The sequence below is a fragment of the Benincasa hispida genome, chromosome 8, assembly GCF_027475165.1.
Source record: "Benincasa hispida cultivar pf3 chromosome 8, pf3_genome.v1.1, whole genome shotgun sequence".
NCBI lineage: Eukaryota > Viridiplantae > Streptophyta > Magnoliopsida > Cucurbitales > Cucurbitaceae > Benincasa > Benincasa hispida.
This window is the reverse complement of record NC_143485.1, coordinates 9,573,221-9,590,927: the sequence shown is the minus strand read 5'-3', so window position 1 is coordinate 9,590,927 and position 17,707 is coordinate 9,573,221. Positions and strand designations below refer to the sequence as shown.

General features: G+C 35.3%; 1 long non-coding RNA gene across 1 annotated transcript; it reads right to left on the bottom strand.

Annotated features, from left to right (window-relative positions):
- Positions 1-724: 724 nt before the first annotated feature.
- LOC150034347 (uncharacterized) lies at positions 725-17,510 on the bottom strand. The gene is made up of 2 exons (XR_016531034.1): positions 16,961-17,510; positions 725-1,145 (listed from the first exon to the last, which is right to left on the bottom strand). It is a non-coding gene; the product is annotated as an uncharacterized LOC150034347 (long non-coding RNA).
- Between the last annotated feature and the right edge of the window lie 197 nt (positions 17,511-17,707).

The window sequence follows — 17,707 nt, the reverse complement described above, 5'->3', positions numbered from 1 at the left end:
TCTCAAATGTTTATTAATAGCCGTCCTTTATTGTAACTAGTAGAGACACGTGCAGTGCATATGGCTTAAAATGTTTAAAATGCTTATGACATACATATTTATAATTTTTATGATAAAATTTAGATTTTGATCGAGCATTTTTTTCTTTGAGTTCATTTAGTAAATAATTTTAATCGAATAAAGTAAAAAAAAAATACTTAAAACTATATATTTATTGTGGATGTAAAACTATATATCTTTTCTTTATCGTACAATATATTTATTGAAAAATTTCAAGTGTTTTATTTTAACTTAGAAATGAAACAATCTAATTTATATAACAATTGTGATTGGATGATGATTCTACTTTTTTAAAAATAAAGATTAAAATTGTGAAAATAAATATATTTATTTCATCTTTATTCAAATCAAAATATAAATAATAAAATTGTGGTTGAAAATCTTAAGACATAATTTTTAATGAATAAATGAGATTTTTAAATGCACATACATGTAGTTGAGTTTAAATTTAAAATATTCTACATGAATATAAGTAAATAAAGAGAAAAGATTATAAAATAAATGGGATGAATAAAATTAAAATACATATTGAAATGAAATTTATAAACTAAAATTCATTAGAAAAATAGACAAAATAAAATAACTTAATGTTTGATTTTATTATGTCATGGATAATTATTTGGCGCACTTCTTGAAATAGAGTGATTTTTAGGGACAGAAAAAGAAAAAAAGAAAAAAAGGGGAATATATTTTATAGAATTGATAGAAAAATGTTCACGAGTTCAAAAATACAACATTTTATTAGGTTTACTGGAAATGTCTAAAATTGAAAAAAAAAACAACTTAAAAAATAAATAATAAAACAAAAAGGTATGCATTCTTCAACAAAATAAAAAGAGTACACATGCAAGTGTTTTAATTATACGTGAGTGTGATTGTACTTCAAATCCAATAGTAGGTAACTGCTGAAAGCATCTAAGTAGTAAGCCCACCCCAAGATGAGTGCTCTCCTATTCCGATTTCCCTAGAGCCTCTGGTAGCACAGCCGAGACAGCGATGGGTTCTCTACCCCTACGAGGATGGAGCGACAAAATTTTTTTCTTTCCTCTCTTTGCTTTCCAATGATGCCCCCTTCCTTCTCTTTTCTTCTTAAGAGAAGAAATGTATAAAGAAAAAAGTAAAATAACCGACAAAAATAAGAATAAAAGGTACAAACAATTAAAATTGAAGATATAATAGATGTTTATTTAAAAATGAGCAACAAAATAGAAAGATAAAGATTCTCGTATCTTCAATTTTGATGGGATAATATACACAAAATTTCTCCATCTTTTCATTTTTTTTACTTAACATCTTCTATTCTCTTTCTTAAAAAAATTTTAGAGAGAAGAGACACACCCAGTTTCTATTATTGATGGAAAAGCCCTAGAGAATTTTCTTATCCAGGGAGAACCTTGGGTGATGGTAACAACAAAAATCCACTTAAAAAAGGCAACCAACAAAACAAAGACAGAGAAGAATTGTGGCCATCTTGAAATGAAGAATGAAAACTTCAACACTATCATTCTAAAATTCTTTCTATCATAGGGCATTTTGAAAAATGGAGATAAGGCTGAAGAAAAACAAAAGAGTTTGTAATTATACTATAAAAAATTTGTAGTTACAATGTGAATGGATAGTCTCTAAATTTTGTAGTTATGATATGAAGGGATGTGGCTATAAAATTTGTAGTAATAATGTGAAAGAATAAAGTCCAAAAGGTGTGATATCTTTTCTCAGGAGAAGTGTACGTTTAAATGTGGTGGAGGCAGAATAGGCATTATTACAAATATTATGAAGGGTTGTGAGGGCAACATAGAAATTGTAAAAAGTTTTTAAGGCAAAAAGAGAAGAGAAAAATTCTCCCCTTATTGTCTTTTTTAATATAGTATAGATATAGATGTGGGATTAATGGAAGTAACGTGTAGAGTAAACTAAAAAAATGGTGTACAAAGATATTTTTGAAAAAAAAAATGTAACAACATAAGGGTGTTTTATTCAGAACAATTTTTATAAAGAAAATGTTTAAAAGATGTTATGGGTAGAATTGAACTCAAGGAGGTTCAAGAAAAATTTATCATTATTCGGCAAGGAAAAACTCAAGATTGAAAGATCCGACCCAAGACTCAAATAGGCATTGGGCTAGGTAAACCATGAGCCGAAGGTGTGCAATTTGCACACTTATAGCTTAATATTGATGATTGAGAAGAGATTGGATATTTGCGAGTCTAAATACTAAGAAAAGGAAAAACCTAGGTTAAGTAGCCTATATTTTCATCATCATGACTTCAGAAGAAGTAAGGGTGTGTTTGATGCATAGAGTTAAGTTGAGTTGGTAATAATTGTTTGTGAGTAATAATTGTATGTGTTTGGGGTTCATAGTTGAATTAGTAATAATTGTTTGTGTTTAAGGTGTAGAGTTGAGTTAGATTAAGTTATGGTTATCTGATGTATTTTTTTAACCTAAAAAATTATGCATTTTTTTTTAAGGAAATCGAACTCGAGATTTCCATGAGCAACAGAAAATAGATCATTCCAAATTACAATCATGAATGAACATTACAACATGATAACTACAAATGAACAATGTGAAAGCTACAAACATTTGTAGACTCATCTCGACGCTCCTTGCTTATGAATGCTCGAACACAGAAACTCGAACGCTCGAACAACACGGCCATAACTCTACGCGAACACTTCGTGCTCGAACTCAGGGATCGCCTCGGTCATGAACACTTCAACAGCACACGAATGGCCTCTACAGAACCTCGACGGTATCGAGTTGAGTATGACACCACCAAGAAGGTTACCTTGGTATTCTTGGTGTGAGAATTTAGAGGCTGGGCTCTGTTTAGACTTGGAATGAGGCAGACGAAGGAGGAAAGAACAATCGTGTACATGATTGGGCAAGTGGAAGAAGACAGAAACCTATCGCATAGGTCGATGCCCAATCGTTTAGCTAAAGTTAAGCGATCGTTTAGCAAAAGCTAAGTGATCGTTTAGCTCATCGTTTAGCTCAGTGTCTGTCGTCTACAAAACACTACTTGATCATTTACTTCACTCAAGCTGTCGTTTAGTAAATTTATATTTACTTGACAAGCTCCGTTCCATGAGATTCTTTTTGCGAGAGAGATCTCAAAAACAATTTTTCAACATTTGCAAAAAACTTACTAAAAATAGGAAAACAATTTTCCTTTTATCTCACGATTACCATAAACCACCAATAACCTCCCACTCAATTGGTTATTAGAGAAAAAGAATTAATTATCCAATAATTAATATTATTATAAATATAAATGATAACCAACTTATCATACTATATTTATAACCTATAGTTTTAATATTTCATCTCATGAAACATATAAACCATAGTACTTTTTCTATTCCATGGTACTTAATGTAAATCTCATTTACATCAATCCTCCACTAGATGTATTTCATACATCATACCGGCTATATCATATATAATCAAAATACCTCTTGTCAATTTGAACATTTCAAATCAACACCAAGAACTGATCCTCAATTGAATCCATTGAGCTACCAAGGGGACCTTATAGACCTGTAGCTCGAAGCTCCAACAGTACATGAATAACTGACTAAACTCTTTAGTCACGGGATCCACCATCCATTAACTACCAGGCACTCCACTAAAGATCGACAGCTGAACTCTCTTTACCTCATACATATATTATGTGTCCATCTTAACCAATCAGAAGTGCGACAACCCTTCATAGATTGCTCGTAAGTACAGCTGGGCCAATAATCGTTATGCCCCTATAGTTACATCTATCTCCTTAAGTACCACTGATCTCTCTAATGAAAATAAGTCATAGTCCTACTATGACTGAGTCTTCTCTTCAAAAGAGAAGTTGTGGCCAACCCTTAAGGGAGAAATCTCTGTACTTATCCCTGCTTCGAGAAAGAAGTGAATTCCATCTTGTGGATTGAGTTCCCAGCTCCCAGATCAGACAAGTGCCCAAAAAGGTAGGTATGTTGAGTTGGCAATCTGGCCACTCTCACCCATACTAATCAAAGGACCGCCCTCAAAGGCGGGAGTTCTCAAAACACTCAGGATTGAGGTCGTGTCACCTATGGTCGTTTAAGTGAGATGCAAGTCTCTAGTATCAACGACATTATATACAGAGTCTAATCATCTCGTGATCTAGGTCTTATACAAACTCTTTGTATAGGACACCCTCACTCGCACATCTCCACATGAATGGTCAGGATCTACCATCTGTAGTAGTTTACAACACTTACAAACCTCTACAAAGCAGTATCCGTAGTGTCACCAAGATCAGGTATCCCACCTTAATCCTTATACTACATACTTATTTAGGTTATCACTTAAGGCATGATCCACTTGTATATCACATATACATGCTTAAGTTTACATAAGATAACCAAGGAATATTGTCTATTGGATATGAGCAAATGCCAGAATTAAATAACATTTATTTTATTCATCAAACAATGTGTATCTTTACAAAACAACGAGACTCTGGGAAAATTAGAACACCAATCCCAACATTTTTATGGTTCGTTTTCTTGTTATTAGTTTCTTTTTTTTTTCTTTAGACTTTTTGTTCCACCATTTGATTGCACACATACATTCTAAAATTTGTAAAAGTCATTTGAGATGTGAACTCATAAACAAAAATACATTTACAATTTTCTCTATGTAATTATTGCTCTTATTATAGACAAAATATTATTATTTATACAATCAACAACCATATGACATACTTTAACAATAGTGTTGTCATCAGTGGTTTATTTACATGTTCATAAGACACACACACACACACACACATAACACACACACACACACACACACACACACACGCATACACACACACACACACACATATAAACATGGCAAATAATGAGTCGATTCCATGCATACAAAAATATTATTCATTAAGATAGTCAAGTTAGTCAGTCCTAACAAATAGACAAAAACAATACTTCTTCCTAGACTGTGTTGGACTATTGAAGAAAATCAAACACGAGGATTTCATTGAGCAGCAAAATAAATCGTTCCAAATTCCATTCGAATTGAACACAAACAATTACAGTCTTAAAACAGAAACTAACAGGTCATGCACAAACAGAAATTACAACATACTATAAAGAAATCAAGGGATAAAGTATGCATACCTTTGAAGAACCATTCTTCAAAAATCCCTCGATTAGTCTACAATGTGTCCACAACAACTCTCGAACGCAACGAACAGAAACTCCAACGAACACGAACACAACGATCGTCCAGATGCTCCTCGAACCCAATAGAGTCCAACTGGATTCACGAACAGAATAAGGACACCACCACAATGATTAGCTTGGTATTCTCGGTGTGAGGATCCAGCAGTTGTGGGCTCTGTATGATCTTAGCTTGAGGAAGAGACTAGAGGTCTACGATCAAGTAGACGATCGACAAGTGGGAGATAAGAACACGATCTATTGTATAGATGATGTGCTCGATCGTTTAGTAAACGGAAACCTATCGTATAGATTTAATCACTCGATCGTGTAGCAACAATCAACTAAATAACTATCGTATAGTCAACTCTAAGTGATTGCATAGTTGAACGTGTAGTCTCTGAACGGCTATCGCTTAGTAAAACATTTTACTTGACAGCCTTTTTCCAAGAGTACTTTCCGAATCAAGTAACTCCTAAATTTAGGAAAACAATTTTTCTAATAACCTCCCAGTCAAATGGTTATTAGAGAAAAAGATATTAATTATCATATAATTAATTTTTTAATAAATAAATATGATAACCAACTTATCATATTATATTTATAACCTATAGTTTTAATATTTCATCTCATGAAACATATAAACCATAGTTCTTTTTCTATTTTATAGTACTTGATATAATTCATATTTATATCAATTCCTCTAATTAATGTATCTCATACATCATACTAATTATATCACATATAATTGAATTTCCTCTTGTTCCCAAAATCCGATTCTCAACTTGAACCCATAGAGCTACCAATGGGACTTTATGGACCTGTAGCTTGAAGGTCCAATGGTACGTGAATAACTGACTAAACTCTTTAGTCACGAGATCCACCATTTGTTAACTGTCGGGCACTTCACTAAAGATCGACAGCTGCACTTTTCTCACTACAGATATATTTCTATGTCCATCTTAACCAATCAACAGTGTGATAACCCTTCACAGATTGCTCGTAAGTATAGCTGGGCCAAATTACCATTTTTGCCCTTGTAGTTACATCTAACTTCTTAAGGACCACTGATTCCTTTAATGAACAACAAGTCATAGTCCTACTATGATTGGGTTCTCTCTTCCAAAGAGAGGATGTGGCCACTATGTTCAAGACCCAGAATCAGTCCTTAAGGGAGCAATCTATTTACTTACCCCTGGTTCAGGGAATGAGTGAATTCCTTCTTGTATAACTGAGTTCCCAGCTCCTCAATCAAATAAATCTCCAAAAAGGTCGGCTTGTTGAGTTTGCAATCTGGCCACTCTCACCCATACTAATCAAAGGATCGCCCTCATAGTCAGAAGTTTCCAAAACACTCAGGATTAAGGTCATGTCACCTATGGTCGTTTTAGTGAGATGTAAATCTCAATTATCAACGATGTTATATAAAGAGACAAATCATCTTGTGGTCCGGTCTTATACAAACTCTTTGTATAGGACACCCCCGCTCGCATGTCTCCATATGAATGGTCAGGATCAGACCATCTGTAGCACGTCACAACACTTGTAACTATCTACAAAGCGGGTCGTATTCGTAGTGTCACTAGAATAAGGTATCCCTCATTTATCCTTATACTACAGACCTTTTAGGTTATTACTTAAGGCATGATCCACTTGTATATCTCATATACATGCTTAAGTTTACATGAGATAACCATGGATCTTAGTTTATTGGATATGAGTAAATGCAAATAAAATAACTCTTATTTTATTAATAACAATGTGTGTATAATGTTTACAAACTATGAGACTTCAGAAGAATTAGGACAGCTCTTGTTATTACAATCCTGAATGATCTGGATCTCTAGAACATACTGTGTCTCTCCCAAATATTTCATTTGGAATTTAGCGGCTAGCCACTTTTTAGTGTCAGTCAGAAAACCTATATCATTCCCAATGAGTAGGATATTATCCACATACAATACCAGAAAAGCTACTGAGTTATTGATGATCTTCTTCTAAACACAAGGCTCATCAACATTCTGATCAAAGCCAAACGATTTGACCACACTGTCAAATCTAATGTTCCACGATCTAGATGCTTGTTTCAACCCATAAATGGACCTATTCTTGTAACAATCTACAAAGAGGGCCGCATCCATAGTGTCACCAAGATAAGGTTTCCCTCCTACATCCATATACTACAGACCATTTAGGTTATCACTTAAGGCATAATCCACTTGTATGTCTCCACATACATGCTTAAGTTACAATGACAACCAGGGATTATTGGTTTGTGGTAAAACAAATAAAACATCTCATGTTTCATAGACAACAGTGAACTCATATTATTACATCACAAGCATTTGTTCAATACAGGTGTTTACAAACTATAGAACCCAACAAGAGTTAAGGGCATCAACCTCAACAGTTTTAGGGTTTTGCAGTAAAGACTGCAACTTACATCCTTAACTGTGTTCCCTCCAAGAGTGTTGCTAGAATACCTTTGGAGTTGTGAAACGGGCATAAAGTTAGTTTGCGTCCCTTCCGCATCTGGGATTACCCAACACATGTGCTTAAGACTAATCCTAAAAAACTGGAACCACGTTTGAGGTTGTGCCTATTTGTAGGCTAGCCCAAAGGGATACGAAGAGGTTATTTTTTAAGGATCTCTTACCCAAGAGGTTATTTCAGATCACTCCGATCTCACAGTGATCGAAATACATATTATACATTCAAACGCACAGTTATGTAAACAAATAGTAATTATCGGCATGCTATGAACAAGAAAATAACAAGGGAGAGAGTTCCATACCAATTGAAGACAGTTTTCGAAACTTCGGAACTCAACACAGCGGAACCCTCCACACGATCTACCAATGCCCAGCAGCAGCGTCAACAAAAGTAGCACGAACAATCGCATGAACACGAATGCTACGAGAACGATACCACCAGAATAGAGCCCCGGGTATTCTCAGAGTGAGAACCCAAAGCGTGGTCTTTGGTGAATTTGGTAGAGGAAGGAGGAAACAAGGATCGTGTAGGCGATAAGTAAGTGAGAGGGAAAAAAACGCTATCGCATAGTGATGAAGGGCAGAAATGCACATCATTATACGCCTTTTATTTAGAATTATGAAGGTTGTTAAGTAGAAAATGCGGCGATTATGTTAGAAATTCATGAGAAAACGAGTTTGCGTCAATCAGCATTAAGAATTTTAGCTAACCCACTATTATGCGTTATTATGCGTTCAATTGTTTATTTTTGTAGCAACCGTAGAAAGCGGTCGCACATGCAGAAGCCAGGCTATCGCAAAGACAACCGCATACAGGGATCTCTCCATCGCAAAGGCTAACGCATAAGTTCGACGCATGGATGTTGCGGCTAGTACTGCATGCGTCCATTGCATAGAAGTTGCGGCCGTCAAGCGAATGCGATCATCGCACAAAAGTTGCGGCTACAGAGAATAACCATAATAGAAGGGCGATCGCAAGGTTGGTGGAATGCAAACATGAATTCATACCTTGGGAGTATCAAAAGATGATGTTGATATTTCATCTACCACACCGTTAGTAGCAGAGATTCAAAAAAGGACCATCGCGAAGCGAGCGTCAGATTCAGAGCAGGTCCATAAATGTTGTCAGCGATCAAGCTCTATAAATAGAAGCCATAGAGTAGAATTTAAAATCATCCAAGGTTTTTTGCCTAAGGTTCTCTGCTTTAGAGCGGATCCTTGAGATCCAGACCAAAGCGTGAGAAGATAGCTTGAGAGTTCTTCATCCCTTTAATCATTCTGAGTGACGATCAGAGCCTTCGCCAGAGTTTGAGCTCGAGAGAGTCTACTCCACCGCCCATCCATGGCACCACCGGCAGCCTTGACACACATCTGCTGGAAGCAAGACATTTCTTCAAGCTAGCCCTCCATCTCTCTTCTTTCCTTGTATTGTATTACATTATGCTTTAAGAGATTAATACATTTTGTGATCAATGCATTTCTATATTTTCCTTCGATTCCATCTCCAACTTCTTTTACTTAGCATCCTTTAGTTTCATTGTATCACTGAGTAAGGTTGCTAGAGTATCGCATACTTAATCATGCGACATAGGAATATGAAGCATGTAGCAAACCACGGGGAGGTGTGCATTACGCGAGTGTTGTGAGAAAACCTTATTTTCTTAGTGTGAAGCTATAGTAACGCTTGTCTATAAGCGAACGCAATGCTTGTCTATGTGTAGAATCAACAGCAACTAACTGCCCGAGAGGGTAAGTGGTTGGTCGCATTAAGCAATGTAAGCAAGTGTTCACTAGAGATAGGAATAATCTTACGTCAGCCAGGTTTATGCGATTACCTTGTCTTATGAACGCATCATTCATCATTTAGGCATACTTGGGAGAGTAGTCTAAAAACCAAATTTAAGTCTCTAGAGAGCGGATTGCATCACATAAGCAAGAATGGAAACTTAGGAATAAGCTCCGTTTGTTACTACACAGCATATGCACCCTTTAAGTAGGTTATGGTGGTATGCGGTCATATAGAGGCTTAAAAATAGGCTTCTTGACACTATCGTATATACATCGCATGCGTCTACGTCAAATGTGTATAGCATGATCGCATAGCTTGCGTTGGCTGTGGTCAAGCTTAGTATTGCAATGAAGAAATCCTTACCTTTTCATCTATTTTTCCATGCATTTTACTACACGTTAACAGTTGCCACGTCTCTACCTCTCAGTCATACTTCCACTGTTTAGTCTATTAGTTAGGAGTAGGAGTAGTACTTAGCCCATAACTCTCATCATTCTTTTATTTATTGGCCGCAAACATATTACCGCTAAACATTTAGCTACAAGTCCCTGAGTTCGACCTCAAATCACCCGAAAAACTTGCGATCTCGTTATACTTGGCGAGAGCGCAAGAAAACTTGTGACAGGAATGTATGGTCATTGTATAAGAGATCAACGCATACATTCAATCCTAACGCATGACCACCGATGCATGAGAACCAACGCATAACCTATGACATGCATCGCATAATTGCGTCCCAAATTTACGTCACCACATAGCAAAATGCTTATCGTTTAGGAGAAGCTACACGATCGTGTAGGTTTTACTGAACGATCATTTAGAAAAAGATATACAATCGTTTAGCAAACTCGGCACACACTACGATCGTTTAGAGAAGTTATGCGATCGTGTAGTAAATAGTGTGCGATTGTTTAGGTGCGAGGTGGACGATCATCTAGACGAAGAGCGACTATCGCATAGGCTCTCGAAAAAACTTAAGCGATCGATTACGATATCACTAACGCACTCCTGCGATTTCTTTTCAACGATCGATTGAATGAACACTCAAAATGAAACAATTTCATTTTTATTTCATTAGTTACAATAACCGACTCATTCCCACTAACCCACATCCAAACGTGATTTTTGGACTAATTATCATATAATTAACCAATTAGTTAATAATAAATATAATCATATTATATTTTTATCCTATAGTTTGATATCACATATCTACTATAGTATTTTCTCCTCTACTTGATATAAATCATATATATATCTAATTTTCGCCAAGATAATGTATCTCATACATTTAGCCAATTATATCATATATAATTAACCACTCCAATTATATCATATATAATCGAACTTCTTCTTGTCAATTTGAACATTTCAAATTAACCCAAACACTAGTTCTTGACTTTATCCAAGCTACCCAAGGGACCTAATGGACCTGTGGCTCGAAGCTCTAACGGTCCGTGAATAACTGACTAAACTTTTTAGCCACGAGATCCACCATCCGTTAATTGTCAGGCATTCCACTGAAGACCAACAGCTGAACTCTTCTCACCACAGATATATTTCTGTGTCCATCGTATATAACCAATCATGAGTACGATGACCCTTCACAAATGCTCGTAAGTACAGTTGGGCCAAATTATCATTTTGTCCCTGTAGTTACATCTCACTCCTTAAGTACCACTGATTCCTTTAATGAACAATAAAACATAGTCCAACTATGTGTGAACACCTCTCGGGCCAAGATAAGGTGTGTGGTGCCACATCGTTCAAGCCCTAGAATCAGCCCTTAAGGGAGCTATCTATCTACTTACCCCTGCCTCGGGGAAGGAGTGAATTCCATCTTATGTAGCTGAGTTCCCAGCTTCCAAATCAGACGAATCCCCAAAATGGTAGGTTTGAATCCGCGACCTGGCCACTCGCACCCATACAAATCAAAGGACCGCTCTCAATGGCAGGAGTTCCCAACTCACTCAGGATTGAGGTCATGTTACCTATGGTCATCCTAGTAAAGTGAAGTCTCTGTCACGAACGATGTTATATAATGAGGCGTTAACACTTCGTGGTCAGGTCTTATACAAACTCTTTATATAGGACGCCCCCGCTCGCATGTCCCCAACAAGAATTATCAGGATCAGACCATCTGTGACAAGTCATAGCACTTATGACCATTCTACAAAGCGGGTCGCGTCTATAGTGTTACCAAGATAAGGTTTCCCTCCTATATCCATATACTACAGACCATTTTGGTTATCACTCAAGACATGAACCACTTGTATGTCACCACATACATGCTTGATCACATACAGATAACCAAGGATTTTATGTTTATTGGTTTGTGGTAAAGAAAATAAAACAAGCAACTGAGCAAAAATACAAGATGTGAAGTAAATATCATATATTAACAATACAAGCATTCGTACAAACTGTTTATAAACTACAGGACACAAGACTTTAGAGCATCAACCCCAACAATCTCTCACTTGTTTTAAAGCGAAGTGGGTTGTACAAAAAACTAGTACAAAACAATAAACTAAGGTATAAAAGCCCAGTATAATAAATTCTCCCACTTGCTCTAGTCCAGCCGTAAGCAATCCTGTAGACCCATGCTCCGTAGGTGACCCTCAAACACTGTAGCCGTGAGAGCCTTTATAAATAGGTCAGCAACATTAAAATGGCTTGGGGTAGACTGATCTGTCTTATCTCCTCAACCTCTTGAGGTGTCTTAGGACACATGTCCTTAGACAAAGTGACTCCATGCCTGAACGGCAGTAAGCCCCTCTTGGAGTCTTGCATCGAGTACTTGAGCAACATCTTGTCAATGTACAATGCCTGAGACAGTACTAACACTTTGTTTATACGATCCCGAAAGATCTGTATACCTAGAACAAACTGAGCCTTTCCCAAATCTTTCATTTGGAATTGGGTCGCTAGCCAGTTCTTAACTGCAGTCAGTAGACCTACATCATTCTTAATGAGTAGGATATTGTTTACATACAACACTAAGAAGACTATTGAAGCGTTGATGATCTTCTTGTAGACACAAGGTTCATCAACATTTTGGTCAAAGCCATACGACTTGATCGCAGTACCAAACCGTATGTTCTAAGATCGAGATGCATGTTTTAGTCCATAAATGGACGATTTAGTTTGTAAACCTTTTTCTCTTGATCTTGGGCTATGAATCCCTCGAGTTGCACTATATAAATGGTCTTCTCAAGATTTCCATTCAGAAAGGCAGTCTTGACGTCCATTTGTCAGATCTCATGATTATAATAAGTTGTAATGGATAGGAGGATACGGATCGACTTTAACATGACAACAGGCGAGAAAGTCTCCTCATAGTGGACTCCCTCTACCTGGGTATAACCTTTTGCCATAAGTCAAGCCTTGAAGGTCTGTACCTTCCCATCAGCACCCCATTTGCGCTTGTAGATCCATTTACAACCTATAGGGCGAACCACATCAAGCTGATCTACAAGATCCCATACTGAGTTGAAGTACATCGACTCCATCTCGAGATCCATGGCCTTGACCCATTCATCCCGATCAACATCCTCCATTGCCTTCTTATAAAACAACGGATCTCAATGTCGCCATCTGCTACCATAGCAAGGATTTCCATGAAACCCAGATAGAGAACGGGTGGATTCATAACCCCCCACTACGTCAAGGTTCCCTCAACTCTTGAGGTGGGACCGACCTACTGGATGAACTCTCATCAACAACTCTTGTTGATGTAGCAGGCTCTTCAACAACTCTTGTTGAAGTTTCAGTAGTTTCATTGGAAAGCTCACGCAACACGACTTTTCTTCGTGGACTGTGCTCTCTTATATGATCCCCCTCTAGGAAAGTAGCGTTTGTTGAAACAAACACCCTATTTTCCATTGGATCATAAAAATAATCCCCTTGTGTACTTTTGGGGTAGCTTACAAAGAGGCATAACCTCGACCATGGTTCCAACTTCTTGGGATTAGCCTCAAGTACATGTGCAGAGCAACCCCAAATGCGGAAGTGACGTAAACTAGCTTTATGTCCATTCCACAACTCCAGAGGTATTCTTGCAACACCCTTGGAGGGAACACAATTGAGTATATATATTGCAGTCTCCACTGCGAAACCGCAAAACGAGTCTGGGAATGAAGCGTAACTCATCATCGAGCGAACCATGTCTAACAAGGTCCTATTTCTCCTATCCGCTACACCATTTTGCTGAAGTGTACCCGGCGCTAAGAGCTGGGAAACGATTCCATGTTCTATCAAATAGTCTTGGAATGCCGAGTCCAAAAACTCTCCACATCGATCCGATCGAAGTGTTTTAATCCGTCTATCCAATGCATTTTCAACTTCAACCTTGAACTCTTTGAACTTTTCAAATGATTCAGATTTCCATTGCATAAGATAAACATACTCGTACCTGGAGTAATCATCAGTGAAACTGATAAAATACTCATAGCCATCTCAGGCTTGCACATTCATAACACCACAAAGGTCAGAATGTGCTAACTCAAAGAGAGTACAATTAAAAGTGTGTAAAGAAGAACACACAAAGAGAGTACAATTAAAAGTATGAACTAAGTTTGAAAAGTCTTTAAAATAAAAGTGATTTTGTTTCCTCTAAAATAATCTTTTATTGGTTAATTATTCGTGAGTAACCATCACACGCTTCCAATAGCGAGTATAAGCTTCAATTTCAAAAACAAAAACAAAAAACAAAATTTTTATGTATCGAAGCCTTAGTTAGCACAATCACAATTTTCCATTTGAAGGACACTTCTTCTTCACTGACAATGGAACCCAAGTTTCCTATACAATACAAATCAAATTCAGAGGCAAATGAAGTTGCTTTCGTTGCCTCTGAAGAGCTTTCGTTGGATGTAAACAGCCTCTGCATATGTGAGTTTGTTCGAAGATATATTACTACTATTACTATTATTATTATTATTATTATTATATTCTGTATAATGGCAGGTTTTTGGCTTCTGCTATCATCCGACAATATTTACGCTCCTTGTCATCAACTCTATTTGTTTCTGCAATGATTCCTTTTGTGTTTGAAGTCTTCTCAATCCATAGGATATAAGCATTGTACCTTTTTTCCGGGAAGAATTGGTTGTTTTTATGGATTTTGAGGAGGGTGGTGAATGATGCTCTCACCCAATCAAACGAATCAGGATAGATCGACATTGAAAATGGCTTATATACTCCAGTTTTCTTAACAAGGATGAAAACCATTATAATAAACAAACATAATTTTTAAAAACCAAATAATTATCAAATGAGGCTCATATGGTTATCAACCAAGGTGTTAACAATTGTTCTAAAGAACAGATTTTGTAACTGGAAAAATATTTAAAGTTTAAAGGTTCATTCAGTCGAGGTTTGAATTTGGAGAGCTCTGACTGTAACAGAAGCAGATATAAAGATATATACAATAACATAACTTCTTCGCAATACTTAAAACTTATGTTTTCAACCTCAAAGTTAAAAGATTCGATTTTTCTACCTCACATATTTATATACATATATATAAAAGAATGGAAATACACAACTCCAAACTGTTTTAACTCAAGGGAAAGCTCAACAAAAGAAAAGAAACAGATTTAGCCCCGTTTGATAACCCATTTGGTTTTTTGAAAATTAAGTCTATAAACACTACTCCCACTTATATAGGATATATGAAAACCATGAGTAAGAAATTATGAAAAAACAAGCACAATTTTCTAAAATTAAAAATCAAAATCCAAATGGTTACCAAATGAGAGCAATATTAAATTAGCATCTTAGTCCTTACACTTTTTTATTGATCTATTTCGATTTAACCGTCCTTACACAGTTTTGTTAAATCTCTAAAAAAATGTTACTAAGTTTGTTCATTTTCTTTGGATATATGACAATAACGTAAAATGAAATGTCAACCTCAACTTAGCTCAACCCTCAACCGTAATTAGTATGATCTTTCCAACTTAGAGGTCGAAGGTTCTATCCCCCACGCTACAGTTGTTGTACTAGAAAAATAATAGACCTTGAAATGACATCGATAGAAAACATATCAAATAAAAAAATTATGAACATTATTTAGTCAATCTTATGACATTTCAAGAGAGTTATCATCGAATTATAAGAGACCAAATTGAAACTCTTAAACTATAAATACCAAACTGAAATCGAACAAAAACTTTAGGCTTGTCAATTGATAATCGTTTTGTTTTTTTTTTTAAGATTATGTTTGATTTCTCACACTTTTTTAGAAGACTACAAAAACAAAATTTTTAAAACTACTTTATAGTTTTCAAAACGTTAGAAAGTAGTTAACCTATTCATATGTAAAAAAAAAAATAATGTTTATTAATTTTCACAAACCAAGAACAAAAGGTTGAGATCTAATTTGATAACCTTTTGGTTTTGAAAATTATGCTTGTCTTTCTATCAACATGTTACTATAGTTTACATCTTTTTTAACCAAACATTTGAATTTTTTGCCAAATTCTAAAAACAAACATTACTTCTTACAAACTATTTTTTTTAGTTTTCAAAACTTGAATTTAAAGGAAGATAACAAAACACAAAAAGCACCCAATGAAAATATTGTTTATAAACTTAATTTTTAAAATTTAAAAACTAAAGCTCTCGTCTGGTAACTATTTTGTTTTTAGTTTTTCCTGTTTTTTAAATTTATGCATGTTTTCTCATAAGTTCTAGAATATATAGTTTTCACATTTTTTAATGAATACTTCGATTTCACTTGAATTCTTAGTCAAAATGTGACTTGGTCTTTAAAACATTGGTGGAAAGTGCATAACAAATGAAAGAACCTTATAGGTGGAAAGTAGTGTTTAATAAGCTTAATTTTTTTAAAACCAAAAATAGAAAATAACATGATTACAAAATGGAACCTAAATAATTATCGAAGAGACCTAAGTGGCTCAATTTTAAATTTAACCTCAAATCAACATTCAAGGAAATATACCATATATATTGACCAGAAGGGGGAAAATAAATGAAATTCCTTCACAAATCAAATAACAAATACCATCACATTTTATAGGGTGTAAAGAAATTCAACATCAATCTGAGAACAAAATCAATATGCAAAACAAAGATCAAGTCACCTTAGATTTTCTTAGAAAATTTGCAATACCTAATACCAGAAGTTTTTTCTTTTCCTAATTATTCAAACAAGTAAACAAAATGTTGAAGAATTTGTTTCTTCATTTTTTTTACAATATATATTTTTATTACAAATAAAGATACTAATTTGTAGTTATACCTTAATTCTCTCCCCAAATGAGACAAGGATAAGGATCATATATATATGTAGTTGAAAGCTCTTTTTTTAACTAGAAAAAAACGGTTATCTAAAGGAAGTTTTTTCAATTAGTTAACAACTTAAACACTATTTTCAGAGAAACAAAATAAAATTAAAACGAAAACTAACCTTTTGTTGACGCCTTCTATGGTAATTTTTTTCTTCTTTTACTCTTGGTCTTGTTGTAGTTCACTTTCTTGCTCTCGCTCTAATCTTATAACAACTCTACTCATTGTCGTTGTTGCCATCACAAAACGAAGAATACAGGGTAGGAAATTTTAGACAGAGAAATAAAACGAAAGCTAAGAGAGAAACGAAGAAAATGGAATGAAATATTATAAAAAAGATTGAAAAGGGTAATTATAAAAATAGGTCAAATAATATCTTGGGCCAATTTTGTAGGTTATGATGGGAAATTGGAGAAGAAAAGGGGGAAGATTTATAGGGTTTCCAAGATGGCATTCAGCTGCAAATGCACCAGCACCTTTGATTATTGACCTTCTCACCTTTTTCTTCTTCATATACATCAAAAGTGCTTAAAGGGCTTAGCTCTTTCAAAGTAAAGAAGACCCTTTGTTGGTGCATAGAGAAGAGAGAAATTAAATAAGGTGCAGGTGCAAATGCAGATGAAGGGACCAAACTTGGCCAAAACATTTTGTTTGTTCTTCAACCAATGAAAGAAAATAGTTGTAGAAGAGAACCCTATCTGATAATTTGACCATATATATATGTATTTATATAGCATCATGTGTGTCAATTTTTGGTTGGCTAATAACTTGGTGGAGCTGATTTCCTTGCAACCAAATCAACTGTTGTTTCTATTTCCTTTATACTTCCTATTCATGATATTTTAATTAAGCTTTTAAAATTAATAAG